The sequence below is a fragment of the Phyllobates terribilis genome, unplaced genomic scaffold (genome assembly GCF_046119375.1).
Source record: "Phyllobates terribilis strain yellow unplaced genomic scaffold, ASM4611937v1 Scaffold_11__3_contigs__length_659146591, whole genome shotgun sequence".
NCBI lineage: Eukaryota > Metazoa > Chordata > Amphibia > Anura > Dendrobatidae > Phyllobates > Phyllobates terribilis.
In genome coordinates, this window is record NW_027362771.1 from 240,313,055 (window position 1) to 240,335,900 (window position 22,846).

The following is a 22,846-nucleotide window of genomic DNA, read 5'->3' on the forward strand; positions in this document are numbered from 1 at the left end:
AAGCATTTCTGACTGTCTTTGAGAGGGTGGCTGATCGGGAGAGACTTTCACCAGAACAGTGGGCAGAGGTTCTGGCGCCACATTTGTCGGGTGAACCCCAAAAGGCATATTACAACTTGGCACTGCAGAATGCCAAGGAATACGCCAAGCTAAAGACAGAGATCTTGGCACACTTGGGAATGAATATGGCGGTGAGAGCCCAACGAATCCACCACGAAAAACCCACTCACTCACAGATGTTTGATCTACTGCATCTCATGCAGAAGTGGCTGCGGCCAGAGTCCTCCACTCCGGCCCAGATGGTCGAGCGGGTGGTGATTGACAGATTTGTGCACTCCCTACCCAAGTCGGTACAGACTTGGGTTGCCCAGGGCGATCCCCAGAACACAGATGACTTCATCGGCCTGGTAGAGAGGTACCCGGTGATTGAGAAATCCATTGGGAAACTGGATATAGTCACTTCCCCATACTGGGATACCCAAAAGGGGGCGGGTTCACCACGGAAGCGGTCTAGAGCCACAACTGGGGAGCATCCCACTCCCACTGAAGGTGCCGCAAGAACTGTTGTGAAGGATGTAGTCTATTGGTGGTGTCACAACCCTGGACACATAGCCGCCCGGTGTAATATGTCCCCTGAGCCCCTCGACCCGGCTTTTTGTTTTGATTTTTCTTATAAAAATATTAAAGTATAACATAATTAGATATTGGAGAATGTTATTTGATTAAACTATAATATCCTGCAAATCATAAAGTGGTTTTGAGCATTTAATAGCAGTGTAGACACTAATAGACAGTTCATTGTTACATGACAAATCTTTGCAAATATGCTGCTAATACATTTGTTCAATGGTTATTGTTATTTTTAGTTCATAAACTTGTTCTAGGAAATTTCTAGGAAATCACTTCTTTCAAAAAATCTAAACCGCTCTGAAAAAAAACAAGATATTCTTCAAACGTCCAAAAGTGCAAGCAAAAAAGTGTGTGAATTAACAAAAAAAACATAACTGCTGTTAACATCTGAAAATTGCAGGCGTAGAAACACAACTAAGTAGTTCATAACCACTAGAGTTACATTTATAGCTATTTTCCCTGGTTCTTAAACTTTTCCAGATACCAGCAGAGTGAAGTCTGAAATTCTATATGGTGTCTAAAGCTCACAAAGCTGCATGTATGTACCTATGGCTAGGAAATGAGTAGAGCATGCAAGAAGTTCAGGTTGTGATTATCAGGTGATAATGGAGTAATAGATGATTGTGTTTTTCCTGGAGCGCATCTTTAATTTATTAATAAAGTGAGGATCTCCTCAATGCAATTATCCACCAAATTCATTCATATGCTGTGCAAAATACAATTTTCACCATTTTTAGAATTTATCCACTCATGACAAACATAGGACTTGACTTACGCATATTAGATTGAATTAAAACGTTTTAGTACGATTACCATTTTTATGAAAAGATAAAAGTTCAATCCAATCATATTGCTCATCAAGTCACCCCAGTAAATTCTGTAGTAATAAACTGCCACTGTCACAAAAGTTTAATGTGGTTGCTGCACTTCAGTAAAAAATCATCCCCTTCCCCTACAATAATAATCCAATCTCTGTTTATTCCAATTGAGGTCAATGATTAGTTCACTTTGTCAATCTTAATGTTACTGTGGCCTAATCCTGCTTGATCTTAGGTATACAGAATTCATGTATTGTAGTGCAAATCAATTAAAGAGGTTGTTCACTACTGCACAACTGGACAACCCCTTATTCCGTGCTACAGGGTTCCAAATAAAATAAAAACAACACATGTCTCACAGACCAGCGTTATTCCAGTGATGTTAGTGTCTTGTCTCTGGGGTAAGTGACATTGTTCTGTCATATGAGCGCTGCAGTCTATAATAAGTCACCGATGGGCTGCAGCCATGAGTCAAATGAAGTTCCATTAGAGGCAACTGATGGTCTGCAGTGCTCATATGAAACCGAAATATCACAAGTTGTGGGAGACACAGCTCTGACATTGTTGGAATTGCTTTCGTCCAAGATGTATGTTGTTTTTATTTTAATTAGGGCACTGCAGCATTTAAAAATGGTTTTCCTCTTCCAGGGTTCAAATCTGGGTGTAATCCTCTGTGTATACACTGACCACTGCTAATTTCATTCTATCTGTCCTTGGTCTGTTTGTCTCAATCTGCATATTCATCACCTCAAACTTTTGATTCCAATACACACTGGTCCTTAGCTGTGTGTTTCCTGAATTAATTTAGCCTCTGTGTTCTAATTAGTCCCCCCTCCACCTATGTTGTGAGCAGCGTCCCTGCGACTCCTCCCCTCCTGCACACCTGACCCTCCTAATGTGCTGGCCTGAACTCCATAAATTAAGGGAGGCAGGTCTGGCTTTCAAAGGGTCGCTTTCTAAGGGGCTAACATGAAATATGCCAGAAATGGGCCAGAAGTGACCAGAAGGTACAAAGAACTATTTACTACTTGCACTTAGATTCTCCTTTTCATTCTCACTTACCCTTTCAACATGCATACATATGCTTTAACTGTTTTTGCCCCTCTAATCCTCACTCTCCTTCGCTATCCCCACACCCCAGCACTGTCTAACCAAATCATCATCTCTCCTTCCCTCCTTCCTCCCCACCTAACCTCATCTACAGACCTGCTCTTCAACCTCAGATCAATCCTCCCAAAACATAAAACAAGCCGGTCACTCTCTTTCTCCCACCTGCTGTCCCTCTCTCTGCTTCTCCTCACTGCTGGCGACATATCTCCCAATCCTGGACCCCCACAGCTTGCACCTTCCACCAATTCTCCCACCTGTCGCATCAAACCAACTGCAAAGTACCACAACTTCTCTTGCGCAAAACCTGTCCCCCTGATGCCCACCCCGCTGCTCCCTCTCTCTGGAGCAATGTGGAATGCCCGCTCTGTCTGCAACAAGCTCCATTTTGTCCACGACCTCTTTACCTCTCGTCATCTCTCCTTCCTGGGCATCACAGAGACATGGCTAACACCCTCTGACACTGCCTCCCCTGCTGCACTGTGTTATGGTGGCCTCCACTTCACCAACACTCCTCGCCCTGGAAACAGACATGGTGGAGGAGTGGGTCTTCTCCTCTCTAACAACTGCACCTTTAGCCCTACTCCTTCTCTTCCCTCCCTCATTATCCCTTCTTTTGAAGTCCACTCCGTCCGCATTTACTCTCCCTCCAACCTCCAAGTGGCTGTCATATACCGACCCCCGGGCCCGATCACTGCCTTTATCGACCATTTCTCCTCCTGGCTTCTTCACTTTCTCTCGGCTGACATTCCCACAATCATCATGGGCGATTTCAACATCCCCACTGACACTCGCCAGTTAGCAGCATCAAAACTCTTGTCGCTTACTTCATCTTTTGGACTTACTCAGTGGTCCTCCTCAGCCACCCACACAGACGGACACACACTAGACCTCATCTTCACCTGACTCTCCTCCCTATCTAACCTCACAACCTCCCCCCTACCCCTATCTGACCACCACCTACTCACATTCTCATCCCTGTCCTCCTCACCTGTCGCCCATGTCCAGCAACTAACACACCCCCGCAGAAACTTTGCACATCTACACACTCACACACTCTCGGACTCTGTTCTACCACTGACATCCATATACTAACTCCATGACACAGACAGCGCCACTGCTTTCTACAATGCCACTCTCGCATCAGCTATTGACTCGGTCGCCCCTCTTACGCATGGCAGAGCGTGACGAGTCAACAGGCAACCCTGGCACAACAACCTCACTAAACAGCTTCAACAAGCGTCCAGGGTTGCGGAGCGGCGTTGGAAGAAAACACATACTCAAGATGACTTCACTGCATTCAAACAAGCAACACTCGCATTCAGATCAGCACTCACCTCTGCTAAACAGGCCTACTTCACAACCCTCATATCTTCCCTATCCTACAACCCCAAACAACTATTCAACACTTTCAACTCTCTCCTCCGCCCTCCACTGCCCCCTCCAACCTCCATCATCTCTGCTGAGGAGTTTGCAACACACTTCAAAAACAAGATTGACCAAACACGGCAAGTCTTTACTGTCCGACCACCACAACCCCTCTGTCTTCCACACCACTTCCCCACCCCTATAACCTCCCTTCCCAACATCACGGAAAGAGAACTTACTCGTCTCCTCTCCAAATCACACCTCACCACATGTGCACTCGACCCCATCCCATCCCACCTCCTCCCTAACATCACCCCCACACTCGTCCCATCCCTAACCCATCTCTGCAACCTATCACTATCCTCTGGTACTTTCCCTGCTGCCTTCAAACATGCCACAATCACACCCATCCTCAAAAAGCCATCCCTTGACCCAACCGCCCGGTCCAGCTATCGCCCCATATCGCTGCTCCCGTTTGCCTCCAAACTCCTTGAGCAACACGTTCACGCTCAACTTTCCTCCCACTTTTCATCTAACTCTCTCTTCGACAGCCGACAATCCGGCTTCTGCCCCCACCATTCCACCGTAACTGCCCTTACTAAAATCACCAATGACCTACTTACAGCCAAAGCTAACAGACAATTCTCTGTACTCCGTCTACTTGACCTGTCTTCTGCTTTCGATACAGTTGACCATTGCCTCCTACTACAGATCCTCTCTTCCTTTGGCGTCAAAGACCTTGCCCTATCCTGGATCTCCTCATACCTTTCTAACCGCACATTTAGCGTCTCCCACTCCCACGCTACCTCCTCACCCATCCCCCTCTCTGTTGGAGTCCCTCAAGGCTCTGTCCTAGGACCCCTACTCTTCTCAATCTATACCCTTGGCCTGGGACAGCTCATAAAATCCTATGGCTTCCAGTGCCATCTGTACGCTGATGACACCCAGATCTACCTCTCTGGCCCAGACGTCACCTCTCTGCTGTCCAGAATCCCAGCAAGTCTAGCAGCCATATTCTCCTTCTTCTCCTCCCGCTACCTCAAGCTCAGTGTGGACAAAACTGAACTCATTATCTTTCCCCCATCTCACATATCTTCCCCACCTGATCTATCTATCACAATAAACAACATCACTCTTTCCGCTGTACCAACAATAAACTGCCTCGGAGTAACCCTTGACTCTGCCCTGTCCTTCAAACCCCACATCCAAGCTCTCGCCACCTCCTGTCGCCTCCAGCTCAAAAACATTTCCAGAATCCGTCCTTTCCTCAACCCTAACTCTATTAAACTGCTTGTGCATTCCCTCATCATCTCCCACCTCGACTATTGCAACATCCTCCTCTGTGTCCTCCCTGCTAACACTCTCGCACCCCTCCAGTCCATCCTCAACTCTGCTGCATGACTCGTTCATCTCTCGCCTCGCTACTCCTCTGCTAAGCCCCTTTGCAAATCGCTTCACTGGCTCCTAATTGCCAAGCGCATCCAGTTCAAACTACTAACACTGACCTACAAAGCCATCCATAGCCTCTCTCCTCTGTACATCTCTGAACTAATCTCCCGATATATTCCCTCACGTAACCTCCGGTCCTCCCACGACCTCCTTCTCTCCTCCACACTTATCCGTTCCTCATGCTATCGCCTCCAAGATTTCTTCCGAATATCCCCCATCCTATGGAATTCTGTGCCTCAACACGTCCGATTATCCACCACATCCGGATCCTTCAGATGGAACCTGAAAGCCAATCTCTTCAAGAAAGCTTACAGCCTGCAATGACCCCGCTGCCTCCTCAACAATGCCGAAGCTACTACTACTGCAACCCCCAACCTACTGTCTCCTCCCTATTCCCGTAGAATGTAAGCCCGCAAGGGCAGGGTCCTCTTCCCTCCGTACCAGTCTATCATTGTTAGTTTGTTTACTGTAGTAATATTCTTATTTGTATGTAACCCCCTTATGTACAGCACCATGGAATCAATGGCACTATATAAATAAATAATAATAATAATCCACCTTTTTGCCTTTTTTACATAAAAAAAAAACAGTTTCAGTGCCTCGCTGACTGTTCAGACACAAATATATCTGTTTAAAAGATTCTGGTGTAGGCCAGAGAACTAGAACTGTGGTTTTCCTCTTCCACGGTTCAAATCTGGGTGTAATCCACCTTTTTGCTTAAAAAAAAAGTTTCAGTGTCTCGCTGACTGTTCACACACAAATATATCTGTTTAAAAGATTTTGGTGTAGGCCAGAGAAATAGAACTGTCATTTTCCTCTTCCACGATTCAAATCTGGGTGTAATCCACCTTTTTGCATAAAAAAAGAGTTTCAGTGTCTCACTGACTGTTCAGACACAAATATATCTGTTTAAAAGATTCTGATGTAGACCAGAGAACTAGAACTGTGGTTTTCCTCTTCCACAGTTCAAATCTGGGTGTAATCCACCTTTTTGCCTTTTTTACATAAAAAAAACAGTTTGAGAGTCTCACTGACTGTTCAGACATAAATATATCTGTTTAAAAGATTCTAGTGTAGTCCAGAGAATTAGAACTGTGGTTTTCCTCTTCCACGGTTCAAATCTGGGTGTAATACACCTTTTTGCATAAAAAAAAACAGTTTCAGTGTCTCGCTGACTGTTCAGACACAAATATATCTGTTTAAAAGTTTTTGGTGTAGGCCAGAGAACTAGAACTGTGGTTTCTCCTCTTCCACGGTTCAAATCTGGGTGTAATCCACCTTTTTGCATAAAAAATATCAATTTCAGTGTCTCGTTGACAGTTCAGACACAAATATACCTGTAGAACAGTCATACCGTTGGTACAGCGTGAGTGGCCTGAGGACAGGGGGGAGGAGGAGGAGGAGGAGAGCATGGTCAGTCGTAACCTTGATGAGGACACGGAAGTCTTGCCCGTTACCAGTCTGGCACGCACGGCTAACTTTATGTTACGCTGCCTTTACCGTGACCCTCGCGTTGTCAAAATGTTGGGTGACAGTCATTACTGGTTGGTGACAATTTAAGACCCCCGCTACAAGGAGAACTTTTACTCTCTTATTCCTGAGGTGGAGAGGTCTACAAAAATGGGGCAGTACCAGAAGGCCCTTGCTGCAGAACTGTTAAAAAAATTCCCATCTGAACACGCTAGCGGCAGAGGTCACAGTTCGTTGCCCAACCAAGGCGTACAGGTGAGAGAGACGCAACTCCAATCCAGCAGAGGCAGGGGAACACTGTCAACGTTCTGGGACAGTTTTCTGAGACCCACCCAGCTTACAGGCCCTGAGGCACGGGGTACTCTCACAAGGAGTGGAAATTTAAAAAAGATGGTGAGGGAGAACCATGCCGACCGTACCAGCGTCCTCCGTGATTCCTCTGTGCCTTTTAATTAATGGGTATCCAAGCTGGACACTTGGAATGAACTCGCTCTGTACGCCTTGGGGGGTCCTGGCCTGCCCTGCCGCTAGCTTATTATCGGAGCGAGTTTTTAGTGCCGCTGGGGGAATTATAACTGATAGGCTCACTCGCCTGTCAACTGACAATGCTGACAAGCTGACCCTTATTAAAATGAATAAGGGCTGGATTGGGCCAGACTTCTCATCACCACCAAATGACAGCAAAGTAACATAAAGTCAAATCCTCTGTGTTATTTCGGGAGGTGTATTCCCATGCACCGCTTCACAACCTCACATGGGTATACGCTTCCTCATTTCGGCTGTTTTTTGCTCTTCTCCTTATCCTCAGCCTCCACCACCACTATACCACCAGGGTGACCGTGGTCCGTGTTGCCAGCATTGCAAGTTCCTCTGTCCTAATTTTTGGCAGCTTTTGCTTGGAAGGCATAGGCAAAGACTATGGAATATCCACTCCCCAATAAATGGGAATAATGATTTTAATATGCTGTACTGCATGGCTCTTGTAAGGGGCATTGCAAGTTCATCCATCCTAATTTTTGGCAGCTTTTGCTTGGAAGGCATAGGCAAAGAATATGGGAGACCCACTCCCCAATAATGGCAATAATGTTTTTAATATGCTGTACTGCATGGCTCTTGTAAAGGGCATTAAAATCGTCTTGTTAAGCTACTGTGACCTCCACGTCTCTACCAAGGGTCATTGATATTGTCTTTTTATTCCACTGGGACCTCCACGTCTCTTCCAAAGGGCATTAAAACTCTCTTGTTAAACCACTCTGAACTTCACGTCTCTTCCAAGGGGCATTAAAATTGTCTTGTTAAGCTACTGTGACCTCCACGTCTCTTCCAAGGGTCATTTATATTGTCTTTTTATTCCACTGTAGCCTCCACCACTCTTCCAAGGGGCATTGATATTGTCTTTTTATTCCACTGGGACCTCCACCACTCTTCCAAGGGGCATTGATATTGTCTTTTTATTCCACTGCGACCTTCACCACTCTTCAAAGAGGCTTTGATATTGTCTTTTTATTCCACTGTGACCACCACCACTCTTCCAAGGGGCATTGATATTGTCTTTTTATTCCACTGGGACCTCCACGTCCCTTCCAAGGGGCATTAATACCGTCTTGTTAAACCACTCTGAACTCCACGTCTCTTCCAAGGGGCATTAAAATAGTCTTGTTATGCTACTGTGACCTACACATCTCTTCCAAGAGGCATAAAAAACGTCTTGTTAAACCGCTCTGAACTCCACGTCTCTTCCAAGGGTCATTAAAATAATCTTGTTAAGCTACTGTGACCTCCCCGTCTCTTCCAAGGGGCATTAAAACTGTCTTGTTAAACCACTCAGAACTCCACGTCTCTTCCAAGAGGCATTAAAATCGTCTTGTTAAGCTACTATGACCTCCACGAATCTTCCAAGGGTCATTGATATTGTCTATTTATTCCACTGTAACCTCCTCCACTCTTCCAAGGGTCATTGTTATTGTCTTTTTATTCCACTTGGACCTCCACCACTCTTCCAAGGGGCATTGATATTGTCTTTTTATTCCACTGCGACCTCCACCACTCTTTCAAGGGTCATTGATATTGTCTTTTTATTACACTGCGACCTCCCCCACTCTTCCAAGGGGCATTGATATTGTCTTTTTATTCCACTGGGACCTCCACGTCTCTTCCAAGGGGCATTAAAAGCGTCTTGTTAAACCACTCTGAGCTCCACGTCTCTTCCAAGGGGCATTAAAACACTCTTGTTAAGCTACTGTGACCTCCAGGTCTCTTCCAAGGGCATTAAAACCGTCTTGTTAAACCACTCTGAACTCCACGTCTCTTCCAAGGGGCATTAAAATCATCTTGTTAAGCTACTGTGACCTCTATGTCTCTTCCAAGAGTCATTGATATTGTCTTTTTTTTCCACTGCGACCTCCACCACTCTTCCAAGTCTCATTGATATTGTCTTCTTATTCCACTGCGACCTCCACGTCTCTTCCAAGGGTCATTAAAACCATCTTGTTAAACCACTTTGAAGTCCACTTCTCTTCCAAGGGGCATTAACACCGTCTTGTTAAGCTACTGTGACCTCCACATCTCTTCCAAGGGGCATTAAAATCGTCTTGCTAAACCACTCTGAACTCCACGTAACTTCCAAGGGGCATTAATATTGTCTTTTTATTCCACTGCGACCTCCACCACTCTTCCAAGGGGCATTGATATTGTCTTTTTATTCCATTGTAACTTCCACCACTCTTCCAAGGGGCATTGATATTGTCTTTTTATTCCACTGGGACCTCCACCACTCTTCCAAGGGGCATTGATATTGTCTTTTTATTCCACTGGGACCTCCACGACTCTTCCATGGGGCATTAAAACCATCTTGTTAAGCTACTGGGACCTCCATGTCTCTTCCACGGGGCATTAAAATCATCTTGTTAAACCACTCTGAACTCCACAGCTCTTCCATGGGGCATGGAAATGTTGTTTCTAATTACCTCTAACCTCCACGACTCTTCCAATGGGCATTGCATTTCCTCCTAATTTTAGTCAGCTTTTGCTTTTCAATGCATAGGCAAACACTAAGGCAGACCCACTCCCCAATAATGGGTAGAAGGTTTTTAGTACGCTGCAATCCACGTCTGTTTCCAGGGGCATTGCATTTCCACATAATTTTTGGAAAGCCTTCCATTCACTGCTTAGGCCAACAGTGTACAGGAGACCCAGTTGCTATAAATGGAAAAAATGGTTTAGTTAAGGCTCTCTGACCTCCATGTCACTTCCAAGGGGCATTGGAGTGCCTCGAAATTTTTGGTAGGCATTGCACTCACTGTATGCCCTATAACTGTGTAGCCGAACCACTCCTTTTGGTGGAGAAACATATCCTACAAGACATGTGTGGTTGACTGGCCTGATATTGATGTGAATGGTCCCTGTTCCTCCTGCTCTTTCTCCTTTGCCACCACCTCATCCATCGTTCATCATCTGAAGCTTTGTTTTAACAGGAGTCTTAGAACTGGGTTAGTAGCAGGAAAACATCCAGCAATCCTCGGAGGAGGTAGGATATGCGCCCAAACGCTGACCACCTCAGGCCAAGCCTCTACTACATACATGCACTTGCATTCCAAGGAACAGAAAGCTAAGGAGATTAATGGCCTCATGATCATGAATAATTTACTCGCTGTGTAGGAGGCCGACCACTGCTGCTTTGAACCTTCCGAACTTTGTGTTGAAGCCTTATTGACCCAGGACCCGCAATCCTCTATGTCTGGCGGACGCTTTGCATCCCAGTGTCCAACCGTGTCCTGGCTTCCACAATATTAACCCAGTGTGAAGGCGTCAGTGAGATGGACCATCCCTGGCCACATTCACTTGTCCACGTGTTTGTGGTTAGGCTCTCCTTCCCACTAAATGCACTGGAGAGGGCACAGGTAATGTTTTGGTATGCACGCTTGTGTATAAGGCGCACCGGGAAAAATAGGGGCGGCTGGGGATCGTTTATGGACACCCGGCCGCCCCCAGGCGGCTGGGGACCGTGTGTGGGCACCCAGCCGTGGGGCGGCTGGGAACCGAGTATGTACACCCGGTCGCCCCCTGGTGGATGGGAACCAAGCGTGGACACCCGGCCGCTGGGCGGCTGGGGACTGAGTATGGATATCAGGCCACCGACGCAGCCATGACGTGGTGGCCAGATTCTGCCTCCACATGCATAAAAGCCCAAATTTCAAGTGCAAGCAAGCAGCATGGTATTGCAGCCTTGGGGTGGGTGGGTGCCAGGCAGCATACTTGCGCTTGCATTGCAAGGAATGGGGGAGGTACAATTGAATACTGCCCTGGGACAAGGACTTGAACGGGGATAGTTGCAAGTCTGCATCTTCTGATGCGGCAAGGATGACTTCTGATGGGCACACTTTTAGGCAGTGACCTGGGTGTCAGAGCTGCTTCCAGGGGTCTTCCCCATGCTGTTCCCATGTCTTTTCAGCACTGTATGCATGTGTCACACAGCACATGGCCAGATAAGGTTGTAAAATGTTAAAATGACATTTCCCGGTGAATGCATTTGTCACAGTTGAAATCAATACAAAAGTGCAAAAACGCATAAAAAATGCTACTTGTGAACATAGCCCAAGGTGTGGAGGAGTATTTTTGTTTTTGGCTATTTATTTTACCTTATACACAAGTCTTTACCCTGGAAAGGATGTTCCTTAACATATCCCACAGGAAAACAGTTTCAGTTTTGTTTTTGTATGTTTTATTGTGAGCCCCTAAAAGTGGCTTAATACCTCTGACCACATTGTTGACAGCAGTGACCTGGGGGTCAGAAATGCTTCCTGGGGCGATCCTCATGCTGTCCTCATGTCATTTGAGCACTGTCACTATCGTTTTGGGCACTTTTTAGGCTTTCTACAGACTGCCGGGGGTGCCGCCGCAAAAATACTCGGGTTTCCCATAGACTAACATTGGGCTCGTTGCTCTGGTCGAGCACCCGAGTATCACGGTGAGCTCGGCCCGAGCTTCGAGCACCCGAGAATCTTAGTGCTCGCTCAACACTATAGTACACATGAAAATATGCAATTTTGTAATATATCTTTTCAGAAAAATCAGCTTTTTTCTCTGCGAAGATTGATCAGTCATTATCACAATTCTCAATTCTGAGGTAAAATCTGTAAGACAGATGTGAAGATCTGAGGTTGCGGGTTGTAATAATCACCTAGGCAGGTTAACAATATAACTATTTTTATTCCTTAAGTCCATGGTCTTACAGCAATTCCATGTAGATAGTCACAATGCAATCTCCTCAGTCCACAAGATCCCATCCTGGGGCTGATAGTTTCACTGCCACCATACCAGGTGATGTCCACTGTCTCCCAACTTTTGGTTGGCCCACAGCTTTTGCTATCTCCCACCAATATAGTCTGCAGTCACATCATATGCTTCTCCAGACGACAGATACCCCGACCATAGCACGTGTATCCCACTCCAGTCAGCAACAACTTCTCCATTTCCTTGTCAGTGTCCTAAATACCCCAGATGACCCCCCCCCCCCAGAATTGAGCCTGGCCCAAGGGAAACCCTCCTCCCGAAACCAACTGAGCATTGGAGGAGGTATTTTTTCAGGCCGAGCCCCATCACCTGGGATACCATGTGAGACCCTCAGTGGTGACGGCTCCATTGGGTCTACTATCCCCATCCACACAATTGGACTAATGAATGGGATAACAATGGTTAAGGCCCCTGAGACTCTAACTAGAGTAATGGAATGATTGCTTTATCTGATTACCAATTTTAGGTTTGGCTTCATGTATACATAAGATCCAGTCTGCTCACTGTCACTGAATGGAAACATTGATTCCTGAGGCTGAAGTAACGACCAAGCAAATCTCTAATAAAACACAGAAAGCAAATCTCTAATAAAACACAATAATAAGATTGGTGCAACCGGTGCTCCATGCTGTTAAAAGTCTGCATCCTTTAAGGCCATGGACTCTGCTTTACGTCCTTTGGTCCAATAGTCTTCAGCTCTTCACAACAGATTTTCCCATTACTAAGATAGGAGATGGCAGTTGCTACCATAGGCGGATTATAATGAGAGCAATCCGGGCGACCGCCCGGGGCCCCGAGCTGGCAGGGGGCCCATGGCTCCAGGCGGGGTGTCTAATGCCGGATTGCCCTCATTATATGTGCGGGCCACCGCGGCACATAGCGGTAGCAGTGGCGGGAGGGGGGGGCCCGGACTGCTCCCCCAGCAGCGGCCACCGCTACTTCTTCATCGGCCGGGCCGGCACTGCAGCAGTTAACTTCCCTGTGCTGGCCCGGCCGCGTCACTGCTAGGAGACACGGCCCTGTGGGCGGCTGTGTCTCCTAGTTGTGACGTCACGCAGTGCGCCCCGGCCTGCAGTGCTGCATCGGAAAAGAGACAGAGCAGGCAGGAGGAATGGAGCCGGGGAATGGTGAGTGTGTGTGTATGTGTGTGTGTGTGTGGGCAGATGTGTGTGTGGGCAGGTATGTGTGTGTTTGTGGGCAGGTGTCTGTGTGGGCAGGTGTGTGCGTGTGTGGGCAGGTGTGTGTGTGTGTATATGTGTGTGTGTGGGCAGGTGTGTGTATGGGCAGGTGTGTGTGTTTGTGGGCAGGTGTCTGTGTGGGCAGGTGTGTGTGTGTATATGTGTGTGTGTGTGGGCAGGTGTGTGTGTGTGTGTGGGCAGGTGTGTGTGGGCAGGTGTGTGTGTGTGTTTGTGGGCAGGTGTGTGTGTGGGCAGGTGTGTGTGTGTGGGCAGTGTGTGTGTGTGTGGGCAGGTGTGTGTGTATATGTGTGTGTGTGTGTTTGTGGGCAGGTGTCTGTGTGGGCAGGTGTGTGTGTGTGTGGGCAGGTGTGTGTGTGTGTGTCTGCGTGGGCAGGTGTGTGTATATGTGTGTGTGTGTGTGTGTGGGCAGGTTAGAAAGTCTTGCCCTGTTGAACACTACACCTGACTTGAGGCCACCACCACTTGGGTGTCCAATGTTCTTGCTTCTCTAGGGCTCTTCTCAGATATTCATTATACCAGCTCCCCAGAATACCAAAGCTAGGGTGGGTGACCGCGAGCCCTGGTGGTGGTCATAACTGCGGCCACCCAGGGGCAATACTCCATAACAACAATCCCCTGAGGTGGTGTAGGATGTAAGGACCTATTCACACTACATTCAGCGCTGCATTCAGGTCTTTACACAAGGCTTACAACTGAATCCCTGAAAATCAGGATTGTGCTGTCTGAAATGAGACATCTGAAAGCAGAGCAAATGGAGCCTAAAGATTCAGACTTTAGCCTCGGTTTGCCTTTGTTCAAATCAATGGCTATGTCAAGGCCCATCTGAATGCCATTTTTCAGGGATTTAGATAGAAGCCTGGAAAGAGGAGATGAATGCATTGCAAAATTCAGTGTGAATAGGCCCTTATATCTGGAGTCTTGATATTGATGCCACATGCATTTTACTTGTTTTTAACTTAAAAAAAAAATACACACACACAAATTATACACACACACACACTATACATACACACACACTATACTTACACACACATTATACACACTATACATACACACACTATACATACACACACACTATACATACACACACATTATACACACACACACACTATACATACACACACACAGATGTGAGTGTGGGCAGGTGTGTGTGGGGAGGTGTGTGTGTGTGTGTGGGCAGGTGTGTGTGTGTGATGTCTGTCTGTTTGTGTGTGTGTGTGGGCAGATGTCATTGTGTGATGTCTGTTTGTATGTATTTTTGTGTTTCAAATGTATTTATGCGTGTCTGTATATGTTTGTGTGTGTATGACTGCATGCGGCCTCCTGCTGAGTATAGTTGGCGCCGTGCGGCCTCCTGATGTCTCTGGGGGGGCGCCGTGCGGCCTCCCGCTGTGTATAGATGGCTACGTGCGGCCCCCCGCTGTGTATAGATGGCTACGTGCGGCCCCCCGCTGTGCATAGATGGCTACGTGCGGCCCCCCGCTGTGTATAGACGGCGCCGTGCGCCCCCCCCGCTGTGTATAGATGGCTATGTGCGCCCCCCGATGTGTATAGATGGCTACGTGCGGCCCCCCGCTGAGTATAGATGTCGCCGTGTGGCCTCCTGCTGTGTATAGATGGCCTTGTGCGGTTTCCTGCTGAGTATAGATGGCGCTGTGCGGCCTCCTGCTGTCTCTGGGGGAGCGGGAGGCCTCACGGCGCCATCTATACACTTCGGGAGTCTCAGTGCTTTGCAACATCAGTCAATAAATTCTGCTTGACTAATTCTGAGCACCATAAAGTCTGGTTCACTTCTAACCTGCTGTCTTCATTTTCAGCTTGCTGAATTCTAACTCATTTACTGTCATTCGAGACGATGCCTTTGCTGGTCTCTTTCACCTTGAATACCTGTAAATGCTCCACTTAATGTCATATTTTTGATTCTGTTCTTCTTCATCTTTTGGCATGTGCAATTGTATGAGCAAGTATTCATATGAATTTATGACCTACTTAAACCTTGGAGGACCTTAAATTTTATTCAATCAAATTTTTTTCCAGTTTAAAACTATGGGACATATATGTGCCTTGGTCCTCAAAGGGTTTTTAAAGGGGCTGCAAACATAAATACGAAAAAAAAAATTCAATTAGTTCTTTTTGTGTTCATTTAATTTTTATTTGAAGTCCATTTTTTTATATACCTTGAAATTAAGCCCTACCCCATGGAATGAAGCCCTACCTACATGACATCTGAGAGCTACATGGATCCCGCTTGTGAGGTGCCTGTCCGTCACTACTATTCAGTTTTAGGGTCCACTCACTAAGCCATATATTCTCTCATGCAAGAGAATAGGGCCAATTATGCTAATGACACTCGGCTCAAACTCTGTCAGAGCTTCAACTGAGTGTGATCTGATTCTCTCGCAGCACAGATATGGAGAAGAAGGAGAACTTAATTTCTCCATCTTCTCCATAGTCTCTGTGAGTGTTCATCGGACTGCACTTGGATGACATCCGAGTGCAGTCCAATGTTTTACGTGCACCCGTAGACTTGTATGGGTGCACATGGTCCAAATATCGAATGAGATTATTTTCTCATGCCAATAATCGCAGATCTGCACTGTTCCATAGTATAACATAGGGCCGAGTCCTATCCGTTAAAACATCACATAGCATTCGGCCGTGTTATACGACAGTGTGAGCGAGCCCTTAGAGTCAAGGAATATTTACATGCAGATGATGATATTACTCTCCAAGTGTATATTTTTTTAGGCGAGTTCATAGTAAATGCTTTGCCTTTTTGACATGTGATCAACTAAAGAACAAGAAAGATTTAGGACCTCTCCTATACAGAAACGGAAAATAGTTTGGAGGACTTGCATGTCCTGTTTTATTTATTATGAGAAAATCATAAAAGATCCCGTTTTTTAACCATGCTGTGACTCTCTGCTGAGGGAGAGGGAGAGAGCTGCCTTATTCAGAGTCTGAATAAGACCTGGTGACAAAAGTATTGAAGATACAGTCTTATGTGAATTAACAATGAAAAAAAGTTAATTTCACAAATGGCTTGTATTTTTTTTAATACAAACTTTTTTGTCTTTACAGCTCCTTTAAAGGGAATCTGTCATCAGGTTTTTGCCACCTAATCTGAGAGCAGCATAATGTAGGGTTAGAGGCACTGATTCCAGTAATGTGTCACTTACTGGGCTGCTTAGTGTTGTTTTGATAAAATCATTGATTTGTCAGAAGGTAATTGACTAGTAAGTTCTGTAGGACCCCACCCCCATCACTGATCAGTAGATTTCTGTGTACACTGAGCATGGGCAGAAAGCTGCCAATCAGTGGTGTGGGCGGGGCTATACAGAGCGCAGCTTTCAGAGAGCTGCTAGATCTGCAGCAGATAAAACGATGATTTTCTCAAAATGACAACAAGCAGCTGAAAAAGTGACACATCGCTGGAATCAGGGTATCTGCCCCTATATTGTGCTGCTCTCAGATGGGGCAGCACAATTAATATTGTGCCAAATTAATTTCCCGTGAACTATCACATGATCTATCACAGGGGATCATGTGACATGTCACATGATAAATCAGGTGTGGGGGGGGGGGGCCCGCGCCTTCTAAACTGCCCGGGGCCCTTGCTACTCTTAATCCACCCCTGGTTGCTACTGATAAGATTCTATATAGACAGATGGAGTGAGGAGCAAGAGGCCGAGGTCCTTCCTTTTCTTCTCCCTCCCGTCTACATAGAATCTCCAACTGTCATCTCCTATCTCAGTAATGGGAAAGTCTGTCTTCACTGAATACAGATTTTTCCTCAGAATTGAGAATTTTGATAATAACTGATCAATTTTGGCAGAGAAAGAGGCAGATTTTTCAGATAAGATATATTACAAAGTTGATTACTTTCATTTGTACTATTGATTTATGAAATAAAAATTAAAATGACGGTTACGTTTTAAGTTTGGTGGTTGTTTGTAAGAGAGAAGTGGTATATATGACCTAGTTTACACCTAAAGAGCTAATCTTTCATTCCTGATCACAATTGTTGATACACAGCACTGAACATTCACAAAAGAATAATACATATTTACAAAAAACATTATGTTATTTTCTTCTAAAAAAAGCATTTAAGAGCTTTTGAAACTATTTGAGGTTCATGCTGAAAGAGCGCTTTAGGTAGGCTATTCCACTGATCAAGGCAAGACTGGCCACTGGGCAAATCTGGCAAATTTCAGATGGGCCAGTCCAGCCATGGACCACATTGTCTGCTACACCTCTAACAGTATTGGCATCCCCAGGAATGCTCGGTCACTTACTCCAGCAGGTTGCCAGATCCTTTTCGGCCTTCGGCCTAGTGGAGGCTTGCATGGGATGTCGGACGGATGAGACGATGACATCAATGCATTGCGTCGCCTGCACTCACTGCAAGACAAGATAGAAAAAAAGTTTGGATTAGGTAAGTATAAGAGGTTTTTTTGGGTGGTGCTGTAGGGGACTATCATACTATACGGGGGTATTTGGAGGACCTTGATAATGTAATGGGGCTGTGGAGGGGACCATAATACTATATGGATGGTTGTAGAGGGATCAACATATTGAATTAGAACTGTGAAAAGCCATCATGAGTCTGTGGTGGAGCATCATACTGTATTGGAGACTGTGGGGGAGCATCATACTGTATTTTGGACTGTGGGGGATGATCATACTGTTTGAGAGGCTGTAGGTGACCATAATACTGTATAAAACACTGCGGAGACCATCATGCTATATATGAGGCTTTGTGATGTGGCTGTGGGGGGATCATTATATTGTGTGAAGTGGCTGTGGGGGAACCATTATATTGTCGGGGTGGTTGTTGTGGACCATCATACTGTATGGGAGGCTGTGGTGGCACCATCATACTGCGAAGGGTAGCTATTGGGGGACCATTATATTGTGTGGGGTGGCTGTGGGATGACCATCATACTGTGTGGAATGGCTGTGGTGGACCATCATACTGTGTGGGATGGCTGTCGTAGACTATTATACTGTATGGTGGACTGTGGTGGGACCAACATGTTATGTGGGATGGCTGCAAGGGAAACCATCATTATCATGTGGAGTTGCCATGGGGGGAACATCATATTCTGTGGGATGGCTGTGAGGGGACCATCATATTGTGTGGGGCAGTGATGCGGGACAATTATACTGTGTGGGGTAGCTGTGGTGAATATTATACTGTGTGACATAGATGTGATAGACCATCATACTGTATTGAGGGCTGTGGTAGACATCATACTGTATATTGGGGGTTGTGGTGGACTTCACGGTGTATATGGAACTATGGTAGTTATCATACTATATGGGGGTCTGTGGTGCAAATTATACTGTATATGGGTTGCTATGGTGAATACCATACTGTATGAGGGGCTGTGGTTAGAAACCTACTCTGTGGGGTGCTGAGTCACATCATACTTCATGTGAGATTTGTGGAGCCATCATACTGTGTGGGATCATCCTATCGTGTGGGAGCATCCTACTGTGTGGAGGCATTATACTCTCTGAGAGAGCCATGAAAGGGGTATTATAGGGTCATAGTGGGTGAGATCACTAAGGGGCTTCAGTAGGGCAAAATAACTGTAAGTGCCACAATACATATCCATCCCCATTTCTTAAAAAGTTTGTCTGTACTGTATGTCTTTCTGTGACTGAGCCTATGTGCTGTGAATTAATTTTTTCAATGGGACCCCGTAATTTCTATTTACTCCCCATCTCAGGGGCATTTATACAATACAATAAAGAGGCACTGATTGTCATTATTATAAGAAGGCACAATGTGGGAATGGCATTAATATAAGGAGGTAGACCGGGGGATCGTTATCATTATAGGGGATGAACAGGAGGCATTATTATTACAAGAATTCACATGGAGAATTTTTATTATTAGGAGGTACAGGGTCATTATTATAAGAGTTCAAGGGGAAGTATGATTAAAGGAGGCTCATGAGAATTATTATAAGGCATCACAGAGGGACATTATTGCTGTATGGTGCTGTGTAGTTTTCAGGAGGCACAGGGAAGCATTATTATTATTATTAGTATTATTATAAAAAGGCACAAAGATATATTATTTCTTTAGGGTGCTGTATTACTGTAAGGAGGCACAGGTGAGCATTATTACTTTGAGGAAGTATGGAGGAAACAATATTACTCAGTAGGGGCACAGAGGAGGGGGCACCATTATTGTGTGGATGTAGGGTACTTTTAATATGGCACAAAAGGGGCTTTATTACTGACATTTGGCACTGTTACTTGCACTATATGGTTTGTATAGAATTGGGGAATGTGAAGAGGGTGCTGGAAAGTAGTAAGCTAAAGATGTTTCTGTGTTACATTTTTCAGGAACAGGTCATGGATGGAAGAAGTGGTCATGGTGGTTGGGGCTGAATGGAAAAGAAAAGGGAAAATGAATGACTGCGATCATTACAGGTGAATATCTGTACCTTATACACATATACAGTCTGCAGAGCACTGGTGTAAAACTGATATTGCCATTATATGGTCACTGTATGGTGGTACTATCAGTCCTAGTACAGTGGTTCTGGTTAATTGCATAGTTGTATTATCACTACTGTTTATTTTGCTATTTTGAGGTTATGGTCTTGTGATAATTGTCTGAGACAAAAAATGGCATGTTAGCTTCATCTGCCATTTTGTTTATGCTTGAAAAAGGCCACTTGCTGGCCGAAAAGTTGCTTTTATGATGCATTTTGGATGAATAAAGGATTGGAACTATCCTTCTGGTGCCTTGGAAACGATTTGTATCCGAATTTGCTGGTGACTTGGTGGGAAGTTGCCCCAAGGAAGCACGGAGCCTGTGGAGTGGTGCAAAGGGAACTACCATTATGGACACTGGTAGTAATTGTCTATTATATTGCAAACTTATTTCTACTAGCAAAGCAAGAATGTAATCAGCATTAAAGCAACTTTATCTACATGCCATTAGTTTGGGGTATAAAATCCTGATGACAGGTTCTCTTTGAGAACACTGGGATCAAGTATATCCTCTTCTCTCTTCTTCAGTATATACAGAGATAAAGAACACATTTAGTAATGCCATGATGGAGGATGAGTTGCAGTAGGCGCTCTAGTTCCTGAAAATGGCTTAGGATGCAAGGCATGTATCCCATATTCTTGCACATAATTTAACCTTGTTTCAAGGCGGTCTGTGTATCATATTGTATTATGTCTTTACATTCTTGCCCATAATTTAACCTTCTTTTAAGGCGGTCTGTGTATGATATTGTATTATGTCTTTATAGGCACAAAATTCTGACCAAGATACATTCAAAAATTCTTGGAATCTTTAAAAAAAATCAATTGGAAGCAGGATATAATAGATTTTTATGAGTACATTGTTTGGTCTATGTGATGAGATGAGTTTTTTAGAGTAGACTAACTCTGTTTTCTCTCTTTTTTTTACTAATATGGAGATTCATAGAGACTATGGCACAAAGGTTATTTTTTTTTTTTTTGCATAGAAAATAAAATGTAAATTTATGTAATATGTATTAATGGTTATAACTTATATTGAAGAGGCTTTTTTCATCATTTGCTAAAGAAATATAAGAGTTTCCTGTTCTTTGACTTCTTGACCCAGAACTTTTGCCAACAATCACCTCTAAAAGTTTACTTAATGATGACATTGCTAAATACCTTTTTTCTAAAAAGCTTTTCATTATAGCAGAGCTTTGTAGTCACAGCACCAACGAACTCTTATATTAGAAAGTTAATTCAATCTTTAACAGGGATTTATCTCTTTGGTATATCAGTAAAAGACAGAAATGAGATTTGGGTTCATTCCCCTGTAAGAACAGATTGTTCTGAAGTCTGCCAGTTTTATTATTGACCAACCTGTTCTTTGGAGTGATTTTCTCTTCATGTATCCCAAAAAACCTCACACGACCCAATAATCATGTGTTGATAGGTGAATTAGTTTCAGAATTCTAATGAAGCTCAGCAGCTGGGAGACAGACAGCCCATCTAAAGATTAAATGAGAAAAATTGCCACTTTTGCTGGTTCCTTTAGAAACTCATTTACATTCTGTCAGCTTTTATTAGGATAGGAAACAGCAAATTTTGAAGGAAATATGCATGAGTCTTACACTGAGTGAACCAATCAGGAAAGGCACCTCTATGTAGTAAGCTGCAGTTTCACGTTTTTTATTTTTTGTAAGTTGCAGCAATAAGCTGTATTGTCTACTATTTCTAAAGAGCATTGTAACTATCCTATCACAGTAATGTGTCTAAGTATTTAATGATAATGCTATCATTTTAGCAAATTATTTTCAACAGACCTTGTTTCTCATTGCAATGAAAAGATAGATAGATAAATAGATAGATAGATAGATAGATAGATAGATAGATAGATAGAGTGGATAAAAAAAGTCTATAAACCCCTGTCTGTTAAAATGCCTATTTTTTGTCATGCAAAAAAAACATACCAAGAAGAATTTCAATATTTTTGCAATTTTTAATGTCAGACATAATCTATACAAATTAATTGAAAAATTAATTGTAATCTTTTTAGGTCAAAAAAGCTAATTAAAAAACTATAATAATGTGGTTGCACACCCTAAAACAAATACTTTGTTGAAGTATCTTTTGAATTTATGACAGCATTAAATATTTTTGGGTATGAGTCTATCCGCATGGCACATCTAGAATTGTCAATCTTTGGCCATTCGTCCATGCAGTAGCGCTCCAAATCTGTCAGATTGCAAGGGTATCTTCGGTGTTCAGTCATCTTCAGGTCAACCCACAGATTTTCAGTTGGATTCTGAAACAACGGATACTGGAAGCCTGTGTTAGCATTTCTTCTGCGGTGTTGCTATCAGTGTGTCAAGAGTGGGAGAAGAGGGTTGCATTGACAATCCAACACAATGGGCAGCATTTTGAACACACTTTATAAGTGGTCAAAACTTGTAAAAAACTCATGAAAGAATAAAGTTACGTTAAAACCAAGCACACCATTGTTTTTCTTATGAAATTCTCAATAAGTTGGATGTGTAACATGACCCTCTTCCCATTGAAAAAAATAAAGTTGGATCCAAAATAGCTGACTTCAAAATGGCCACCATGGTCACCACCCATCTGGAAAAGTTTTCCCCCCAAAGTTTTCCCCCTCCCATATACAGATGTGCCACAAACAGGAAGTTGATATCACCAACCATTCCCATTTAATTTAGGCATATCCATATAAATGGCCCACCCTGTAGTTCAACCCATAGCCTAACATGTTGATCGGGAGGAAGGCAAAAAAAACCCATGTGGCAAACACTAAGCTCCATATTGGGGAAAAAAATTCTTTCCTGACTCCACATACAGCAATCAGACTAGTTCCCTGGATCAACACCCTATCAAGGAATCTAGTATACTGTATATAACCTGTAATATTATACTTTTCAAGAAAGGCATCCAGGCCCTTCTTAAATTTTAGTAGTGAATCACTCATTACAACATCATGCGGCAGAGAGTTCCATAGTCTCACTGCTC